Source organism: Passer domesticus, chromosome 2 (genome assembly GCF_036417665.1).
Source record: "Passer domesticus isolate bPasDom1 chromosome 2, bPasDom1.hap1, whole genome shotgun sequence".
Lineage (NCBI taxonomy): Eukaryota > Metazoa > Chordata > Aves > Passeriformes > Passeridae > Passer > Passer domesticus.
In genome coordinates, this window is record NC_087475.1 from 58,977,506 (window position 1) to 59,001,220 (window position 23,715).

Genomic DNA, 23,715 nt, shown 5'->3' on the forward strand with positions numbered 1-23,715 from the left:
TCTCTTTCTGGCCCAGTGAAGACTTTCAAGTGGCTCTGTAACACACAGGCACTGTCCATCAGTGAAGCAGAGAGCAGCAGCATTGAGGATGGAACTGGGCAGGTGGTGGCTAGTTATATCTTGGTGGAACAGCTCTGCTAATTCTGCCAAAAACTGCCCAGAACAATGAAGATACATCTCCCCAGCTTAGGAGCACCATTTTTGCATATACCTGCTCCTGGGGCATTTTCTGCTAGAAAATCAGAATTCCTTTTTACTGTTGGGTCTTTTGCTTTACTAAAAGAAGTTGTTGACTTTCAGCACCTTCTGCCTGTATCTGTCTATTTTTTTTTGAAACACTAGTGTGTGCCTTTAGGATAGGCAATAGTTATGTGTCAGTGATTCTGCTTTTGCAATGGAGGTGCACATGTCCACCTCCATGGCAGGTATACACCAGAGGTACAATAGCAGAGATTGTGTACCCCTGGGTAGTGCTCATGGCTGGTGGCTACAGCTACAGCCTGGAGTTCTCCATTCCTGGAGTCCTGTGCAGAGGATGCAGCTCTGCTGGGTGAAATTCCCTGAAAGAGGCCAAGAAGGCCACTCTGAGGTCACTGCCTGCTCCATTCTACAAATGTGACAGCCCCTGCTGGCTCCAGCTCTGCTTGACTCTGGACCAGCTTTAGGTGCTGAGCAGAAAGAAGAGGATGGCTGGAGATTAAGAGAATGAGAAGGAAGGCAGTAAACACACCATCTTGCTTGTCCTAGTCTGACCCTGCAATTCCTTCATTGCCAGTTTCCAGTCTGACTGGAGAGACAGTCAGTGCCTCCATCCTGCCCTACAAGATTTCATCCTGCCTCTCTGACTGTACCCTCAGGACAAAGCTGTGCCTGGTGCCTGTCTCTGCCCACAGGCTGAGAACCTGTTAAGGCTTTTTGATCCTTCTGGTTGTTGAAATATGTTTGCCTTACTATTTGTAAGTAAGGACTGAGGATTCTTCACATAACAGAGCAGTTTTTGCTTCAGAGTGCAGGGGCCCAGAGGAAGTAACAAGTCTTCCTTTCTTCCTTATCTGTACCTGTGGGCAGAAGAGTGGAGTATGGGTACAGCCTGGGCTGAGATAAGCACAATAGGAAAGGAATATAATTTGCGATGAGTCAAGCAAACATTTGGCCCCTGATAAAAGTTCTTGGTCAGAACACCATTGTGTCTTTCTGGGGCATGAATCTTCATCAGACCTACTTAAATTAGAGTGACGCACATCTATAGACCATTCTTCACACTCCTTCCCAAGCCAACACGCATTTACAACTTTGTTGAGCAGAAAGAAGACCTTAAGGCTTTCTAAATCGGACTCCTATTTTGAACAGACATTATACAAAGTGTCATATTCTCCTACAGATTTATTTGTCATCTGTGCACAAGTCCACGGTGCTTCTGTATAGGTGGTAAGAAAAAAAGAGGTGAAAAATTTGTTTCAGTGTAATCTGACCCAGTATTTTAAGCTATAGATGTGAGCAGTCAGAAAGATGACCTGAATGGAAGGAAACAGTCATTGAACACAAAAAAATGTTTGCTGAAATATGAACAGAGAAAATGCCTACCAGCCTGGGAACTAGGCATATGAACCAGAACCGTCCTTGAAAATTGCAGCTGGCACCTTTGAAATACAGCTGGGTACCTAGAAACCAGAGACATCCTGGGATAACACAGGTAATTGTAAAAAGACAGAATTACAAGTGTAATTTATCCTGTGAAATGGGGAAAGATAGTCAAATAAAAGGGAAAAACATCCTGATAACGTAAGAGTCTATAGCTACCATTAACTGCAAGTTTTCTGCAAAAGCAGAAAAACAGCCTGGAAACATAAATACTGGTCTGCAAGAAGAGAAAATATTGTTATCTATTGGCTATACCAGCTGAAAAATAGAAAATAACTATAGGTACTGGCTGCTAAAGCAGAATGTTTTTTGCCTTTTTACATCTTTATGATAGAAAAATTACTTAATTTTGCCCAAACTGGACTTTTTCTCCCTTAGAACTTCTCATGCTGCACTTACTCTAAAAATAAAGTGGAGAAATTTATAAGGTAAACTCCTCTATGTTGGTGTGTATCATAGAACCCTGTTAACCCAGGGCAGAGTCTCTCTGCACCCACAGGCTGGATAGCCCCAGTCAGGTCATGACAGCTGCTGTATCCAAAGCCAAATATTTCTGCATTCCTAGCTAATGTAGCTGGCCATACCAGTCAAAGGAGAGGGAAAGATGATGGAGCTTGGGCATTATGATCTGAGACAAAACCTCTGATGATTCAGACATGATTATTTTCTTTTGTGCTGCCTAGATGTTTATGAGAGTTGGGAGCAGGAACTGTTCCTGCCCACATGGATAGACACACCTCATGTGTTATGATGTCTCATAATGATTATCACACTAAGTGCTCAGGGCTCTGGACTAACAACCTGAGCATAGTCCATTTTTTGTTTTCCTCTGCTCAAAGAATTACACTGTTTTGATGATTCAAACATCTCGGTTTCACCTTTGGCCTTATCCAAGTCCAAAGTATTCTAAAAAGACCTTTCCACACTAAGCAAATCCACATTGAATGGTGTCAGTTAGCACAGACATATCTAAGTGAACCAAACAGATATGGATGTGTTGAAAGTAATTTTAAGCAACTGGAAAACAATACTAGCAATAAATAATGTAATATGAATTATTTTTGAGTTTTCAGAAACATTAGTCTATTTTAGTATAGTGAAAAATATTTCTACTATGAGGCTGGTAGGTTTCAAGGTTTACATGGCTACCCTGTAGACATATACATGGTGCACAACCAAAAACTTCCTGTCAGATAGATAAAAATTAGTAAATTTAGGGCAACTACTCATATGGCTTATCTCAGACAAATGTTTCAGGATTAAAAGGCCTTTGCTGTAAAACTTCCTATTTTTCTCTACAGGCTAGGAAACTTAATATAGCTAGTTTATATGTGAACATTTGTATTTTAGGGATGATTTCTACTGGCAGGTAATTAAGATTAATTAATGTTGAGCCTTTCAGTTTACTGCTGGTCCATTTTCACAGATGGAATGTGTTTGTTGAAATTATGAATTATATGTTGAGAAGGTTGATCAAACATGCTTCTGAGTCCTGGCTCCAGAGTAGTAACTAAACTCCATGCAGCCAGTTTAGTTAACACATTAAGGATTTTATTATTTCAGCAAGAAAATACTTAGGTGTAAACAGGTTTAAACAAGCATTTAGAGTGGTGTTGTCAAGAGTTCCAGATTGTCCTTGACTTTCTCATTATGTAAAAAACTAAAGTTTGCATTGAATTCCAAAGATGAGTTTAAGACAAGAGGAAGTACTTAGAAATCTCAGCACTAACATAAGTGATGTGTTAAAAATTTCCAGTTCAGTCTGAAATGAGATTTAACCTTGGGAGCCTCTATAGTTTGAATTACTATAATAATTTGAATTTTACAACTTCCAGTTACTTCAAAAATGCACTTGAATTATTCTCAGCACATTTCCTATCTTATTATGAAGTCATGAGAACAGATTAATTTCCACAAATTCAAATGCTTTCCACCTCTCTTTTAATATTGAATAACATTTGGTTATCTAAGCTTAGATCTGTACTTGTAAATTAAAACGGCACATTCTCCATCTATAAGAGTAAATGTCAGAAAAAGACTCAGTCCAGAACAGCTTAAGACAAATATTTCCTCTCCTACAAATAAATATCCATACTATTGGCTGAAAACAGTATCTATATTGGTCATTGTCAGTGAAAAGATTATTTGGAATAAGATAAAACTTAAAAAAAAAGTTAATCAATAAGGAGTTGTTTCTCTAAATGATAAAATTATCATATTTGAAAAGACTTGGCTAATTAAGTGCCTTATCAGCTGTATAGGAAGATGAGACCCTGCATGTTGTAAAGGTTGTATTCTAACCATACTTAAAAAGTGAATTTACATGTTTACAGTATTTCAATGACATCTGTGGCCTGACATTTACATAATTTAGATGTATTAGGTGAACTGTCATTGCTAAGGCCAGGCTTATGACACACTTCTGTAAAACACAGCCAGAAAAACCATATTGTGAGACCACATATATATGAGGCCATACTAAGTCCCAAGATTCTCTGGCTGGAATCCCACCCTGCTCTGAAATTCAAGCTAATTAGCCAAATTGGTTTAGTAATCAGCAATTTCTCATGCCTATATTTGCATTTTGAATGGTCAAATATTTTGAGCAAGGACTGTATTTGTTTCTTTTCTTTAAAAGGTCAATTTTAGGTGAATGAAAAGACTTTAAATGAATAAACAGATTTTTAGAGCAAATATATTGTCAATCACATTGCCCATGCTTTGTTAAAACCATGGAAAACATCAAAAACCCAGTTCACCCAATAAATGTTCAAATAATAGACCATTTATCCTGCTACTATAAGATTCACTAAGTGAAAAAAAAATCAATATTGATCAGATTGATATGAAAATATTTAAGATCTTTAGATAGCATTTAATAAAAACTTTCTTATAATTAATAGCAATATTCACTACATATGCTGTTACCTTTTCTTCTAAGTTTTCCATCAAGGATCTGTGTTCAAGCCATCTATTTTATTATTATTATTATTATTGATAGCACTTCTCTTAATTCTACTTTATAACTCAGTAACAATCTCTAATATCTGAATCTACATAATTCATTAGAAATAAAATGTATCATGTTCTTTTTTAAGGTTGATTTTTATGCCGAAAAAGCACTTCTGTCAGCAGGAAAAATGTTTTATTTAAGCTTTCATGTCTCCTGAGTGTGCTTCTCAGAAGAGAAGAATGGGTTATTTATTATTTGAAAGATGAAGGTGGTATTAGAAGACTTGGCTATTACTCTTTTCTGCAGATTCTATATGGCACTAAAAATTACTTCTAATGTCTTTGATGTTTCTCTGTGTACTTTCAGTATCTTTGATACTTCCTATATGCATGCAAACTATTATGTTATATACAGAAAAAGATAATCTGATTTGCCTCTAGCAATCTTTTCCTTTATGCTTCTAGGTATAAATTATTTCGATAGAGTTAACTGCCCAGCAGCTTACACATATTTTGGCATGCTACTTTTGTTTCACAGCCTGTATTACTGCTAATAATATTTAGCTTATTCATACAAAGTAAATCTATTCAAAATAAAATATCTAAAACCTCTTTTAAATCGAGATTTCAGAATCTAACTCAATAATCTAGACAATTGTGCATCATTAAATAGATGACTGAATAGCTACATATTTAAAAGAAACCTAAATTCAAAATGTCTTGTTCATAACTAGAGATTTGTAGGAGATCATTTGACAAATTATACTAATGGATAGCAAAAGTGGATGTTTTGTCTTCAAAGTTTAAATCAAGATTATTAATAGAGAGAGAAAGAAAAAAAAACAAATGACACATAATGAAAGAAAAAAATTAGGATCTTCATGACTAATAATGGGCTACACCTAATAAAAATAGGTAATCTTTAAAATTATTATTAAAAATCAGAGAGAAAATTATCAGGTGATAATTTAGAGATATCAGGTGATACAGTTTTAGATAGATGTGGTATTATTTACATCATAAATATTATATACATATATTACAGATATGAAATAATATACTAGAGCAAAATATCAAATTCATAAAGAAGATTTTAAAATTGTAATAAATACATTGTATAAATTAACACAAATTTGCCTGTAAATCATGTGATGCAATATGTTTTACTATCAGGAAAAAAATGTATGAAAATTCTGCAGTGAAAGGTTATTTATAGCTTGAAGAATTTATGGATTTTTTTCCTACTAAAATACTAGAAAACAGACTACACAGGTAATTTCATCCTCTTTAAAAGCAGGGCATGCCAAGGTATTTAGGACTTTAAGCAAATACTTCAGATATCACAGTAGAATTTTTAAATAAGTGCTAATTTGTGCTCAACTAATCAAGGGACATCATCTATACCGCCACAACCTGCATCTGAAATTTGCTGTGACAAGAAAGTTAGTACACGCATATTCACAACAGTATCGGGATCAGAAACAAAAAATATTCTGCATTGGCCCAAGAGTAGAGAGCTAACTTACTTATGTATCTTTCACTGCAGAAAACATGCAAGAAAATGCCTCTTTGTAACAGCAGTTAGGGTGAATTATTCTCACTAATTTCAGAAAAATTTATTTCCTTATATGGAAATCATCTTTGGCATGAAAAAGGCCTCTTCCAAGTTTCAAGAATAAATTGATATTATTATTCGTATCAGTAACTGTTATTCAAACTGTTCAGTGAATTCCAGTAGCATGCTTCCAAAAGTGCTCTGAAATAATCTTACCCGTCTCCTCTATTTAAATCTTACCCAAGTCTGTGCTCCAACCGCATTAAATATTTCTCTTCCTATCATGAAGAAAAGTATTGACTGCCACATCCAAAAAATCTACAACCACAGTTGGTCTTTGGGTGCTTGTCTTGCGATTTTCTAACTGTATGAAAAACTGAATTGTCAATAATTTATTTAAAAAAACCCAAAAAATAACCACACAAAAAAATTCTCCTGCCATCTGAAGCAAATATTTTTCTTTGGTTAAAGTGTATCATCTTGCCTTCGGTAATTCATACATTCTACATTCCAAAGTGGCAGAAAACCTTATGTGGATTGTTTTAGCCTTTCAAATGTGCCTACACTCCTTGACACTATCTGGTTGGGCAATAATTTATCTTATGAATGAGAACTTTTCATGTCTTGCTAATTTTAAATGTTTTCCATTACAAAATTAAAATCTGTCTCACTGGCATTAAAAGCATTATACCTTGCCTTCACTTTAGATTTGCTTAAAATCAGCAAATTACTTCATACCTACTTATAACATGACAGACTAAGCAACTTGCTTTTACCAGCTTAAGAATGGAGGAAATCTGACAACTCCTAGATTTTTTGGTCACATGAACATTTTGACAGGATGCCCATATATGTTGTTGAGCTAAATAGTATCAGAGCACAGAGACTTCTGATGTTTAGTGAAACCCTCGAGGACTACAGATAACAGTGTGCAATCCTGTGATTTAGCTCAATTATTTTTAATATAAGATTGATGTACAAAACCCAAAAAGCCACAAGTCTCATGCCACTCCCATGAAAATGCCACAAAGTCTTAGGAAGATTCCATTTATTATTAGCTTGTTCTCAAGTAGCCCCCAAACCTACTCTTGTTACTGTGTAGTAGTGCTTGTTCCAATATCTTCAGGACTAGTCTCCCCTGTTAATCCACATTCTCAATTGATGGGTAAATTGAGTTTTTCATCAGCTCTCTGACAGGTGCTTCTCACTTCTTTGTTAGTTCTTGTTTCTTCCGTTTGCCTAAATTAATCATCACAATGACAGAGCAAAAGGTTTCACTTTGAACGGCTCAGCTAGTGAATATACTTCAGTTTTTCACATTAGTCATTCCCAACCTACTACTGTTTGTCTCCACTTTCCTAATTTCCTTTTTCTCCTCTTTTTACCTTTTTGTTTCTGCAGCTGAGACTATACAGTTCCTAATATGCTAAATCGTGAAACACTTGTGTTCTAAAGTGTCTCTTAAGATAAAAACATTAATGGAACTGAATCCAAAATACTAACTTTAGTTATAACTCCACTATCAGTTAAACTGATACGGGGGCGGGCTACCAGGGAAAGGGTTGGCTTCTTTCCCTCTCTTCCCTCACTGCACAGTTCTTGAGTTTTCTCAGCAATCACATGACAAATAATGCAAAATTTTTTTCTTACCAAGTAAATCAATTCCCTCTTTTTCCTCTCAAGGCCACCTAAATACTCAAATCTGCAAAACAAAGGCACAGAGAGAATGTGTGATTGGAGCCAAAGGACAGAATGGGAGTGTCTTTTTCAGCAGCAAACATATTAAAGGGAAACAGGGAGTATTATGAAGTCTTTTCTTATTGTTTTTTTTTTCATCTGCAGACCTTGTTTCAATTCTTCCATCACCTTCTCACAATCACTTCATTAATTTAAATACATAAGCAACAGAGATTTCATATATGAGTACTCTCACTGGGTATTATACTGTCACTCACAATGAAGAAAGATCCAAACTATCTCCACACTGTTTGCTGAAGAATAGCTCAAAACTACTTTTTAAGGTCTACCTGCTGAAACAAGAGAAGGTGTCATTGAATCATAGAATGCTTTGTGTTGGAAGGGGCCTTAAAGTTCCAATCCTTCTTCTGTAGGCAGGGTGTCCTTCGACTAGACCAGGCTGTCCAAAAACTCATTCAACCTTGTCTTGAGCAGCTCTTGGAATGGGTCATTCACTTCTCTGCACAACCTGTTCCAGTCCCTCACCATTCTCACAGTTACGTTCTTCCTGCTATCTGATCTAAATCTACTCTCTTTCCTTTGGAAACCATTAGCCCTCATCCTACCCTGACACTCCCTTAAAGAGGGTCCCTCACCATCTTTCCTGAAGATCTCTCTGGAGCCTTCCATTCTCTAGACTTAATAACTCCAATTCCCTCAGTGCGTGCTCACAGGGTAAGCGTTCCGACTCTTTGATCATTTTTGTGGTCTTCTTTGGGCCCACTCCAACTCATCCATGTCTTTCTTATTTTGGGGGCCAAAGAACTGAATGCAGCACTCCAAGTGGAGCCTTGTGAGAGCAGAGTAGACGGGCAGAATCACCTCCACTGACCTGCTGGTCTCACTTCTTTTGATGCAGCCCAGAACACAATTGGCTTTTTGAGCTGTAAGCATGCATTACTGAGTCATATTCCATTTTTCATTCATGGTTCCAAGTCCTTCTCCTCAAGGGCTGCTCTAAATCCACTAATCACCCATCTTGATCTCCTGATGGATTATTTTATACTTAAAAATGTGATGACAAAATTATGTACTTTTCAAGATTTAACAGGATACACTTAATCTTCAATTAGCTAGAGTGTGCTATCCACTCATAGTTTCTCATAGTTTAGTATTCCAAATAATTCATGCTCAAATAAAGTTGAAAGACTTTTCAATATGTGGATTTGTTTCACCTTTCTTTTTCAATCCAAAATTTAGGTGTTTGCTCCAGTCACATAGGTTTGGTTTTAGATTGCTAAAACTGATAGAAGTATCTCCACTGAACTTCTACAATTTTTGTTAGTGAATCTCCAGAGGTTGTTTGATGGACAACCATTGTCTCATGATATTATTTTGAACATAGTTGTTTGACCAATATTTTCTGTGTCCCTAATCAAGACAGGAAATTTCATTTTTTTGAAAAAGAACCTTGTCACATAGTTTTCAAGATATTAATGTGTTTAAAAATTGAGATTTCACCTAGACACCAAACGGCAAAATTATCTTTTTTCTTTTGTTTGCATTAAGAGATCAATTAATTCAGTATTTCCAGATGTAAAGTTATTGTTTGCCAATATAATTTTCACTATTGATTAAAGAGGTCAGGAAAAGAATATGGAAACATCATAGAATAAAATGACATGGCTCTGTCAAGTCTTGTCTTCTCTAAATCTCTGTTTAAATATCTTCAAAATGCATTGGTAAATGAGAAATTTACAACACCAAGACTACTTTGGTTTATTTATTCTGTTTTGTTAATTGTTCAGTGCTACTACACTAGCAAAGAGATGTTCCCCCAGCAAGTAATTTTGTCACATAAGTGAATGGCAGCTTTAAAATATTACATCTTTATAATGATAATGGTAATAAAATCTAATTCAGTTCCTGTGTTTAAAATTACATGTAGAAGTATTTAAGAATTGTGTAAAAAGATAACATTTATTAATATATTTTATTTAAAAGTTTGTAAAAGCCACACTTTTTTCTTGATAAAGTTACATGTTAGCATGACATAAACAAATGTAAACCTAGTAGTATTTACAGATGAACCTGAAAAATTAATTTTAATAGAACATTATTAATTGAAAGCAACTAGCAGTCTTTGAATCTTTTGAATTCAAATAATTTCCATTTAATAGGAATTTTTTCATTTTCAAGGTTTTCTGAAGTAGCTGTCAAAATTTTTCTCTCATGAGTTTCCTCACTGTTCAACTGCCATGATATATATTGGCGTAGTTCCCCATTATCTAGCTGTCTTTAGATAAAGAACTCCAAATTTTCTCCCACAACCAACTTGCTAGTCTGTTTTCTGGATTTTTAATTAACCAGATCCTGGAACCCTAACTGAAAAAGCAGTATTGAAACTCTCTGACTTGTACTCTGGGAAAAAAAGTAAATAATAGTATATCTAGTTTTCAAATTCCAGGCATTCCACTCTGTTTTATAATGTCTGTGATTTATACATCCTCTGAGAATAGCTTGGCTCCCTTGACAAGCTTCAGTAAACTAGATTTCCAGGTGTTCTGAGACCCACAGCTGCTTTTGTGGAGAGACCTGAGGAAAAATAGATTCTATTAATTCAGCAATTAGAAGTAAGAAGCCATAAAATTCTCAGAAGTCACACCAACTTCTGTCACTGGTTACCAGTGGTCCTCAAATAGGAGGCTGTGCTAAAGTAGGGCAAGTAGGTCTGGAATTCAAATTAGTCTGTATTATCTAAGAAACACCCTCAATATTTTTAGACAAAATGGTCTATAGTTGTATTCCAGAAATATTTTCAGATTCTATTCTTGGTTTTATAAGACATGAAATAAAATAAAATTTAAAAAAAAGAAAAAGAAAAAAAGAAAAAATTACACATGATATGTGTGAAAATATAACTGGGTTTTCTAAGGATGGCAAACCTTGGCTGAAAAACGTCCTAAGAGGTTGTGAGCACAAACTGTTAAGTTTGTAAAGTGATTTTTTTCATCTTGGGCTATAAACCTGGTTGGTGTCAAACTCCAGATTTTTTATCTTCCTTGACCTTTTTACCCTTGAGAGTTTGCCTATTCTGTTTTTTTTTTTTTTTTTTTAGAAAAATAAGATCTGGTTTTAACATATTAGATCAGACAGGGTCATTTCCACTGACTATTTTTATATTAATTTTGAAGTGAACATTTTACAGCTCCTGTTAGAACACCTTAAAAGAAAATTAAACACTGTAGTAGAGAGAGTAAAGTAAAAGGGAATGTGAAAAGGAAAAAAGGGCTCAGAATAAATATAGAAATTCCAATTACTTCTATAATCTCTTCTGTTTCTTGTAAGTTAAATACTAATAATAAAAAAAAATTTAAAGTTTAATGAAGTTTTATGACTGAGGCTAAAGCAGTTGATAAATTGACAAATCTCTTATAACTCTAGTTAAAGGAATCCAAACATGTCTATGTTTCAAATAGCTTCAGGCAGCTGGAAGTTAGGTGGCAGAAGTTATGGTATGTCAGATTGTGAGATGGCTTTAAATCTCTTTATTTAGACAACTTCTCTGAGTTTCTTCCAAAGCGTCTAAGTGTTTAGAATATGTTTTATTTGACCTGACTAGATAAAACAGAGTAATTTCTTCTGTCAGCATATATACACAAGTCTTGTACCATTTGGGAGCTCTGCCTTTCTTTCAATTGCCACTCCAGAAGAGCCTGAATATCTCATGTGTTGTTTGCTGTCTCTGTCAACTCCATCAAAATGTTTGAGAATCCCTAAGGTGTTTTAGTCACACTAGGTGATTTGGGTCCTCAGTGTCTACTTTATGGTGAGGTGAATTTCTGTACAGGTTACATTGATTGACTACGGCCAATTAATTGGGAAAACATACATTTTCAGTGGCATTTTTGGGTGTTGTCAAGTACCTACTTGTCTTCAGCTATCCTATAAAAGATTAAGCCCTAGTTTGCAAATGCCAGGCCACAGAAGAGTCTTGAGTTCTCTACATGATCTCAAAGAGCACAGTTAGACAACTGTATCCTAAGATTGCAGAAATAGAACACTAAACCCTTAATTCAAATGTTCACATCTACAATTAGACATCTACATTTAGTCATCTTAATTTCAAGGTGAAACTATCTATCTGCCTATCTATCTGTTGATCTATCTATCTATCTATCTATCTATCTTTTTTCTTCTCATTTTTCATGTTTTTCTTCTTTAGAAGTACAAGTTTTACTTGGCAGTAAATATTTTGCAATTTATAAGCTATCTTCTGGGGTTTTCATTTAGAAGGGAATACAAAGCATAGTTATGGGTATTTTCACAGTAATGATTCAATACCTGCTGACGAAACAACTTCAGAACATTACACTATAGTGTTCAGCTTTAATGACCATATTGAAAATTTTGAACAATATTCATAATACTATTCAGTTTGCAATACATTTACTGCTCTATGAAACAATGTTTTGTATTCTTCTGAATATGACTGCCCTGCATAGATTCATCAGGGCAATAATATGTAAAATTATACTGGATGAAAGCAAAATCAAATAGAAAAAAAAAGGAAAATTAAAACACAGGAAACAAACAAACAAACATGTTTGAAAATAAATATTAAAAAATATGACTAATCCCTCAAGAGTGGGACAAGATAAATGATGGAATGTGTTATTACAAAAATCTCAGCAGCTGCAATATTTTACTATCATTTTCTTGATAAAAACAGACCACAGATCAAAAACTTGTATAGCAGCATGTCAGATAATTGCACATGAATTTTTCCCTGACTTTGATAAGCTGTACAAAACACATAGAATGAATTAAAGACAAGAGTTTTACTTCAAATCCTTTCATATTTCAAAGATTCAATATTACTAGGCATTTTAGTAAATGGAAATTTCAGTAACATTTTATCCCCAAGCAAAATACTTAATGACACCTAATATTTCTCATTGACGTGCACTAGCTACATGCAGTGATCATGGTATTTACTTCATAATTCACTTTGCTCCATCATTTTTTCCCCTAGCTTTGACCACTGTGGTCAGTCTTTTGCACCATCCCTCCATGTTTCTTTTTTTTTAATATTTTTTTTATTTCCTCTTTGTTATTAGGAAGCTAGTGATTCAACACAACATTTATCACTCCTAGCTTGTAATAATGACATGACTGTTCTATTCCTTGCAGAATGGTGCTGTTTGGGCTTTTCATACTGCTAATTCTATATAAGATTTAAGAATGGATTCAGGAAAGTACCTTGCTATTTGAATTAAATAATTGGTGGCAAATGTAATGGGATTCATAATTTTCTTCTTCATCTTTTCTGTATGTATCAAAAAAGTTCTGTAACAAACTAGTAATTTCTAATGTTAAATAGGGTATTAGTATTAGTATTGCCATTACACAATCATATTAATTTCAAGGTATGTTTCCAAACTGATGGGACATTCTCAGCTTCCCAGCTGCTTTCCTTCCATGTCAGGCATTATGCAAATTATGAGTGTGAATACTGTTGCCAGTGAGGTGAGCACCTGACGGTAAAGTTGTACCTCTTTCAGGTACAACTGAAATATCCAGCCTTTTCTGTGCAAAACTTTCATCCATCTGGCTGTTTGAGAAAGTCTCTCTGAATGAAAGTCACTCCTGAAGTCAAAGGCTGATACTCCCAGCATCCAAGGAGAGAGATTATGAGGTCTGTGAGCATCTTTCTCAGAGAACTGCAGACAAGTCACACATATGTTACAGCAAGATAACCACATGTGGGACTCACATCTGTAAGCCTGAAGAAATCTTTTTATCTATTGTTACTTTAGAAAGCTGCCAGAACTTTGACAGCCTCCCTGCACTAATGTACCTAGCTAAAGCAGAAATGGAGTATTTGGATGAGAGACACACAGTTACAAATTGAATGATTTAAGATGGTTCTCACAACACCATTCTGAACATTTTTCCAATAAAGGGGACATAGATAATAAGACTTTCTGTAGCCTAGAGTTTTGGTACCATTATCATATAGCTTCCTACTCATTTTCCTCTTGCTTCCAGAAGAAGCAAAGTATTTCCCTTATTTATAATGATAATGTACACAAAATTTAAGCACAATACTTCTCAATTTCTAAATGTTACAATGTTGAATTAATGTTAGAAATCTGTATGACATCTTCAATAATTGCAAAATAATTCTTTTGGATTAATGATAGCACAGTAAATATCAAAAGAATTAATAATTATTAGGATAATATTTTAAAGTGCCATCCTCACCTAAACAACCAGAAATTTCATATTTTTTAGCAGGCTTCCATGTCAGGTCTTTGCAATAAGTTACAAATCATTACTTCTTTTCATATTCTTGTGCAAATATTAATCAGAGTAGCTACTTATGCATATGTGCAGATATCAGTGCAGTAGTGAATTTTCTAGACAGTGTAATTGAATGTCAAGTATTATTTCAACAGGCATTGTTTTGAGATTTTTCTCTGATGTTCATGCTTTGCCTTTTTATCTATTTATTTTAAGATCTCCTTTTCCTCTTTTGTATTCTGGGTTTGTATTTGATAGGAAAGGCACAATATATCAAAATATCAAAACTTGTGTTTTCAGGAGAAACTTGCTTTAAAACCTATCAAATTAAAAGGAAAACATCTTTTAGAACACAGTGATTTGAGGACACCAATCTGAAATATCCTGAGGACAACCCTAAGAAAGGAAGAGTTCCACTGTTTATAATTTTCAAAATCCTGGTAACAGAGTAGGTGTTTGATACTGGTTACCCAAGACCATAGAACACCTTGAATATCTGCACAGTGGAAAGCAGGCAAGCACACTCCCTAGCAACCTTAGAAGTTTTGCTTCATGGCAGCTAATACTCTCCAGGCAGTTCTTAGCACCTGGCTGAGGAAGAGCCATTGATGAGCCATATTGTTCCCAAGATTCCAAAGATCCCAGTATTAATTCTGTTTATGGGGAGAAAAAATGTTTAGCTGTAGGTGACAAGCAGGAAGAAATACTCTGCCACTTGTCTTCAGGGGCAAAGAAAAGGTTCTACTGTATTTTACTTTCTAATGTGACATAAAAAAGGCTGCAAAATTTTAAAACTATGAATACTATTTTTTTAGTACATTCATCCTCTCTCATGCCAGAAGTGTGTTTTAGAATATGTCACATTGATATCACGTAAGTTCTTAAAGAGATTTGGAATTACATTGTTCAATTACATTAGCAAAATAAAACATCTCATTAAAGCCACAGTTTTCAGGTATTTGTCTTTATACTTTTGCCAGAACTGAATTATTTACATAACATATTAGTCACGATATTTTGAGCTAGTTAACTATTCAAAATTCTGAGAAAAATTGAAGGCACAACTCCTAGTTTAAGATTTTTTGGTTCTCTGAGCTATTAAGTAATATCATGAAATGGTAAATAAACTACAAATCTTTAAAAGAACAGTAACTTTCAATTACTTTTATTATTTCTGTTCAAAGAGAAAAGGAAAATTTCAATTTCATAACTAAACTTGCTATTTCAAAAGTTGTGTAAATAAAACACAAGTTCCTTCAGTCATGCAATAAGTGAGAGTATCACCAATTTAGCAATAATTAATCCCTCCATGGATCATGACATTTGCTTATCTCAGACTCATTAAGCCAGTAGCAAAACATGCCAAACCCACCTGGCTTTCTGACCTCAAGAGCAATTAGAGATCTTCAGAAAATTAAGTCATTGAAAGCAATTAATGAAAGTAGTGTATTGTGTGGGGGTTTTTTTTCCACAAATCACACTGTTTATTCCACTTATGATTTGGCACGTCACAAGAATATTTTTTTCCCTCTCCTTGTGATTTTCCATTCTGACATGGGTGACAAAGCTTTGATTCTTACAGGACCTTCTCTGAAATTTGTGGTCTGTCTCTTGTGGCTTGTCACTCCCAAGTCTCCTGTGGCACTTGGCTCTCTGAAGACAATTTCAGAGATGAGAAGTTACGCTTGTAGGGTAACTTCACTGTGACACATGTCTTTACAATCCTCTGAGAATAAAGTATCCACAGCCATTTCCTTTGCTGAAAGAAAACGGCACATATGAATGCAAACAAAATCAACAACAGTAACAGAACAGTAAAATGCACTGCCTGAATGATTTCAGTGATATTTATGTTTTCTTCAGCAGTATCACTCTTGATTTTTTAAAAATGCTTACGTAAACCATCTTTTTAATATACTTTCTAAATAAAATGTTCAAAACATGGCAAGTAATTAGAGATTATTTTTAATTTTGTCTGCATTTGGAACTGCTGTCTACAATTTTACAGACATTTAGTGAAAATCCTAACAATTCCAAGAGAAAACACTGAAATAAAAACTTCTGCCTCATCTCTAATACACAGCTCACCACTATTCATTTTCATGTTTCGTTCATATGAGAACTACAATTAACTTGCAAAAGTTGAGGAAATAGAATACAAGTATTTTAAATACCCTTTCTAAATCTGTGTTAAAGGCGACAGAAGAGGTAGAAAATGCACAGGAAAGATTAAGATAATTTATGTATAAAAGAATAAAAGACACCAAGAAGATTAAATTTAGTCTTTTCTGGCAGTTTCATAGCAACAAGTTAGAGATGGAAAAGGCCTATTAGATTATTCATTTCATCTCTCTGTCAAGGCAGGATTTTCTCCAACTATATTTTTTCCTGTGCTTTGTCCTGTCTAGTGTTGAAAATGCTAAATGATGAATCTTCTACCACTACCCTTAGGAGACTATTCCAAATCCTATTACATCTCCCTGTCAGAATATCTACAGATATTCAGTCTAAACATTCCATTTGTTAATCTTACCTCTTTACTTCTAGGATAACTGGTTTTCCATATAAAATATTTTCTTTTCTTCTCTTCTATCTCCCTCTCTGTCTTGATATCTCTGTCATCCCCCATAGTTTTTGTTTAGCTAAACATTTATTTTTAGATTATTTATCATTACTCTGAAGTCATTCCCTCCATCTCCCTGTATCTCTTTTTCTTCTTTTTCCTGAGTTCTGTCATTTTTCTTGCTAATTATATCTAAAATTTGTAGGTACCTAAGACAGTATAATGTAAATAAGTAGAGGATGAACCATAGAAATTTAAACTGCCTCCTCTCAGGAAATAGGTAAAGACGAGCACCATGATACTTCAGGAAATGCAATTTATAGGAAAAGCAAAGTCAGTGTAGATAAACAAGGAAGATGTCATATAATAATTAAAATATTTAATTTTAATATTTTCAACAAACATTAAAACCATTAGGAGAGTATCAGCAAATTCTAAATCCTTTCTTAAATATTTTTTGTAAAAAAAATAGTATCTTTAGAAATATTACAGGGCAGTTTACATGGAAATGAAATCTTATTGTGAAATAATTTACAAAAATAATATTTAATAACTTCTCTTTATCATCTTATTGCTTTCATGACAAATTAATATGAAAGTATGCTTATGACTTCTTATGTATATATATATATATGTATGAGTGGTGTGTAAAATCTAAATTTAGACTTAATATCAACTTTTAAAAGGTAACTTTTTCCTATGTGGCTGAATCTTCATTTTCAATAAAAATTCCTGAAATATTACATTTTCAGTGAACCTGTATATGTGATAAAACTACAGGCTGAAAATAAACCACACAGGATATATGTGCCTAAAGCTAATATAACTGATATATTTAAATGTTCTGTTATGATCACATTAAAGATAAATTATCCTTCTAGAAAGGATTTAATAAATCCTTTCATATATTTGCCATAATTCTACTAGATTTAATGCATTTTGATGAATTCCATATTGTCTCTTTACAGGAATGGTCATCTAAACCAGCTACCCACATATTTATGAAATGGCTGGACTGTAAAATGAAGACATGAAAGAACTTTCTCAGATACAGTAGAAACACTGCAGTGAAATGGAGATCAAAATTAGATACTGTCACTTAATAATGAAGCAAATGATTTAAAATTCCAGACAGAAAATTAGTTCAGACTAGTTCTTTATTTAGTCTTAAGCAGCTGTTAATACTAGGATTTTTCAGTCGGGTGAAGGACAGGTTTTGATAATGACATGATTAAACATAATGAGCACAATGAGGACATCTGACTTTAATGCCAACAAAAGTATTTCCATGTTCTGCTGTATTGAAGAGCACAGTCGTCTCCATTTAATTCAATGAAAGAAACCATGATAGTGATCTAATCCCATTATTTTCTTTCCATGGACTGGATTAGAGACCGTGAAGGATTCTTAGGGTTTTTGTGTGTTGGGATTTTTCTAAAAGACACTATAAAGTGCTTGAAAAGAACATTTTCTCTTTTTTAATACATTGTGGTTTTTTAGAAATATAATACGGTGGAAACTTCATATTGGAAGCAATACATTAATACATGGGAATTACTAGAAAATATATTGGTTAAACTGAGTGTAGAAATGTGTATATGTGCGCTGACATCCAATGCATTTCTCCATATAAAACTTTTGTTTTAAAAAATGCACTTCTGAATGGGCATTTGACTTTAATGTACTAATTGACATCTCTTTCCTGTCATCTGAGTGCTGTGAATAGGCATGTTTTTTTCTGAGTTTAGGCTTTATGTCTTCACTGTCAATATTGGGATAGTATGGGATGACATAATCTACTTTCTCTCCATCTTTTTTTTTTTTAATCTTATTTAGAATTTCCTGAGTTGGAAGGGATCCACAGGGATCATCAAAGTCCTGTTCTTAGCTCTGCATAGGACAGACCCAAGAACCACACCATATGTCTTAAAGAGTTGTCCAAATGCTTCTTGAACTCTGGCATGATATTCGTGAAGTTGAAGATGGATGCAAGAGGAAAGTGTATCTGGTGAGAAGAATAGATTTAAGTTTTCAGTCAGAAGTTTTCTTCTCTAATATGTGCTTCCTCTGCTAGCAGAGTATTTTTCAAGGATTTTTTTCAGATGACATAAAAACTGTTTAGGTCACCCAAATAACAGGTCTATTAACCATCTCAAATTTTGTGATATGAGCAAGCTGAGATGTATGACCCTCAAATCAACATTTTTTTGATATAAAATTATGTTCTATGCAAATAATTTATCTTCTTCAGTGCAGCTGTTGTTAAAACTGAACTCTTCTTTTTCAGCACTGGTTGTCAACTAGTTTTCCTTTCACCTAACCAGTCTTAAAACAATGGCCCTGTTGTTTGTTCTTGCCTATCTATGGGTTAAGCTTCAAGTCTGTACTGAGAAATAGCTTACACTTAGTAGAGACTTAGGAATAGGTGTCTGAAACAGAGGCTGTAAACAGCTCTAGTAATTTATTTTCATAGAGAAGAGGCAAAGGAATGGAAATAGCTGCTAAAAACAAACAGGAGAAAGATTCTTTATTACCTTATTCTAAATAATTAGTTTCAACCACACAGAAATAAACAGAAACTGTTTGACCACCTTATACATGTAATAGTATTTAATCCTTCTTATCAGAATGTCATACTGAGTTAAGTTGCCTTTGCTAATCAAATGCAAATGTCATGACTGCAGCATATCTTTTTCAGATTATTTAATAAATCTAAGGAGCTTGACATTTCAACAGATTCTGCATTCTAAATATATATTTTTTAAAAGAAGAAATGCAGAAAATGACCAAACCATGCAATCATTTATGAGGAAAATCAAAATATTGAAACCCCATAGCGTTTTTCCTCTTTGCTTCTTCCCCATCGATACTATATTCTTTTAGTAATACAGCCATTTTCCTTCCTGCCAGGGTCGGCTGTCAGTTGTCTCTGCTCCAGCACGGGAAAAGGTGGTTCTGGGCAGGCTGCGCTTTCGAAGAAGGAGTCTGGACTCTTGCTTTTTCAGTCTTCAGTTGAGTTTATTGTTCCTTATCTACAAAGTTTTGCTGTCTGTCCAGCCGAGGTCTGATCAGCAAGACAGCCAAGGGCACTCTCTCCCGCCCACGGGGAGGTTGTCTCTTTTATAGTAAAAACTACGTATAAGATATTTACCTTCAATTTCCAATACTTTTCGCCCTTGTTGGCAAGTGCACTTTCACTATGAACCAATCCACACATGCCAACATCATCCTGAACATGGATGCCAAGGAGAAGAAAGAAGAAGGACAGGGCACGCCCAAATCCCTCCATCTTAGAACCCCTGACCCCCATGTACAGAATTTCAAACCCCGCTGTACAACATACAAAACCCCCCTGTACAGTGCTCTAAAATTTTTTCTTTCACCCTGTGATTCCTACTACTGTGCTACTTAAACTTTTGTGGCCTGTAGTTCTTCATATAAGGTTGGCAATTTGCTCTATGAATTAAGATCAAATTTCCAGGTGTCTTTGGCTTCCTGCCAGGGTCTCCGAGCCCCTGCCAGGGCTTTGAGACATCCAGGGCATCCAGAGAGATGCTCTGGGTTCCGACACCTTCCATTATACTTATTTTTTAAAAAAAACCCTGGATTTTTAAAATATCATGTATTTCTCCTTTAAATTACTTATTTATTTCAAATTAGGAATAATTAACTAACCAAGGGGCTTTCAACTTGTTCTTAAGTTTCTTCTCCCCTTCAGTCAATTTTTTCTTGTTGAGCACTTCTCCAAAGTGTCTAGGTTTGTATGTGCAGATTTAAGTGTGCTTCATTTAGAGCAGGTGGTGTCAAGTGTTAAGAAATATTCCTCAGATTTGTGTGAAGAGGCAATCTCTAAAGACTCTTTAAAGTGATTTTTCAGAAAATAAAACAAGGAAATAAAGGGAGAAGATTACAGTAATCCCATAAAAAAATGTACGCTGAGGATATACTGTTCTGCTGCAAGAAAAATAGACTTTTGTCTCTATGGCATTTGTTAATCCAACATCATTCACAGAATCAATTATAAAATCTAAAACAGTGTAAAAGGAAAGTTGTATAGTGAATAGTCGGTAAAGGAGAAGAAAGAAAGGACAGGGAAATTTTTTTAAAGAATATCAAAATGTGCATTTATCTTTTATAGACAGGCAATAAAAAAACTTTTTGCTCTGTATTGATCAAGTGTTACATTAATAGGGCTTTGTATTTTTTTGTGACCAGTAACTTGAAACAACAACAACAACAATGATAAAAAGACAGAAACAGAAAAAGGGAAATAATAATAAGACAGCACAATAATCCCAAAGCACAACAACTCTACCTACTAATTTATTATTATAATTTTGAAGACAAAGCATTCAAAATTCTGGTTGTAACAATGATATTTTTATGTAAAAAAAAGGCACATTTTAATTATTTTATTAAAAATAATAAACAAAAACCTGGAAAACATGCAGAAAATGTATATCTACATAAAAAATTACAGTTATTCCTATATTTTGTGAAACTTCATAATTAGGAGAGTACAGGGAGGTCCCTGTTCTCTAAATCCTCAATTTGGGATTGAAATTAGACTGAATTGTTTTGTGCTCTATTCCTACAGAAAAAGTGCAAGACCTGGAGTATGGACACTCTACTTTGTGAGAATTCATTTTAGAATTAGATAATCACAATCTTTTTTTTTATTCTACAAGACCATAAAACAATACAAAACAAACAAGACCAAGACAGTCTGAAGGAAATTCTGATGCAATTTGTGAGGACTACATTGAACTCTCAAATGTGTGTGGATAAAAATGCCACACTTTATTTTTTTCTTATCTACATCCTTCTCAGCAATACTATAATTTTAGATACATTGCCTAAAATGGAAGTTTTTCAAATAAAAGTAAAAAGAATATAATATCTGAATTAATTTTAACTGGGATTTGTTTGTTTTGCAGTCTTAAATGTAATATGCATATTCCCTTCTACTGTCTTTCTTCCACCTTGACAAGAAAACATTTTTATTGTCTTTACTCATACAAGTCATTTTCAGCGTGTTTATGAAGAACTTCAGATATCCTGAGAGCAGCTGGTCATAGCATTCACTATTTGACAAAAAGATATATTCATCTTTAGCAGTTGTCTTTCTTTTGGGACAATTATTTTGCAGCAATATGAACCAAGAAAGCCTAAGCAATCTGAACCCTGTCCAGTGTGTGTAAAGGATGGACAAAAGTCATCTTTTATTCACCAAGTTTTTAATTTTTGCATCAGGCAATTCCACTGTGCAAGGAAATAATTCCACCATGTTGTAAGTCAAACAAGCAGAGCAGAAGACCAGTTTGGCTCAACAGGAAATTCCTTGTGGAGCTCCAAATAAATAGGGAATTTTATGGTTTTTGAAAGTGAGGGCAGTAGTTGCAATGAATTACTGAATCACAGTTCATGGATGCAGGGTGAAGACTAAAAGACTAAAACTCAATTAAATTTTAAACGGAAAAATAAGAACAGCTTTTTAAAGTATGTTCATAGCAATAGGATGTCTAAAGAAAACATGGGACTGATAATTGTTGAAGACTCTAATCTGACTAACAGGGACTAAGAAATAGTAGAGACATTCAACTTTTTTTTTCCTTTTATTTCAGTTTTTAGTAATATTGATAGACATTGGGCTGCCTGATCCCCTGAGTCAGAGGAATATGTGTGTGAGAACATTGGTGTTCCACTTGTGGACAGTGAAATTTTCAGGAAACACCTGTATAAATTGGATATTCACAGGTCCTTGGGAACTGATGGCATTCAACCCTGAACACTGAAAGAAACAGCAGCTGTCATGGCAAGACCCCTCTCAATCCCCTACCAAAGTTTTTGGGAGGCTGAGGAAGTCCTGATGACTAGAATCTGGTCAATGTTATTCCAGTCTACAAAAAGGGTGTGAGGGAAGACCAAGGGAACTACAGGCCTGTTGGTCTAACCTCAGTTCCTGGAAAAATGATGGAGATTTCACTGGGTACTACTAAAAGACATTTAAAGAAAAAGACATAGACAACCTGGATTCACAGAAACAAAGTGCTTTCCAACCAATTTAAGATACTTCTATGCTCATCCAAGTAGTGGATGTAGGGAAGACAGTGGATGTCATTAACAGTCTTCAAATGACTGTTTTCAAAGTCAAGCATTATAGATTAGAATACCAAGACATAAATATAGAATGAATATGCCAACATTGCTTCCTTCTTAAATTGGTTCCTTATGATTGAAAATAAGGTATTCTCAAGAGCAACAGACCCCATAAGATGATATAAGAAATCTAATTCATTATTAGTATGTATCCCTTAATTTTGAAGGAGAGTATGCTTTAAATATATTTATGGATACAAGGCACCAAAAGAATATAAAACACTATTTTTTCATTTTTGCCTTTTTTCCTTTTCAAAAAGGCTCATTAAAGTTCTAATTCTATACCAATTGGCCCATGGCACTGGTATTGATTGATTTTTCTGGAGCTGGCACAAAAAAGGACTTCTTTCAGAATTTTCTGAATTATTCCTAGAAATTTAATGTCAGCAATGAAATGATACCTGACATTCTGAAAGACATAGGACTAGATATAAGTTCAAACTCTTTCTTTGCTCTTGCCACTGAAGGTTTCTTCATTAAAGGCAAGAAAATCCCTGCAAAAATAAAATATAGCTGCATGAAAGAACTCTGAGAAGAGTTACAAATATTTTCTATGTGAAGAATGCTCTTTTTCTGTATATTTTATTTTTTGATGCTCATCCTAAATACATCTGACATTTATGTGCAATCAGATGCTAAATCATACCCTCACATCAATATGATTGCATATCTTAACCTGATTAAGTCAGTTTTCACATTTTTACTGAGAGGGACACAAGGAGGTCAATTGCTTGTCAATTTAGACTGTTCCTAACAGACAGTTTTATGAGAAGGAGCAGCATCAATGGCCTACTTTGTCTCTAGTTAAATTAAATAGATAATTTTTTTTTCAGAATAAAACATATTCAGCAGCTATAAACAA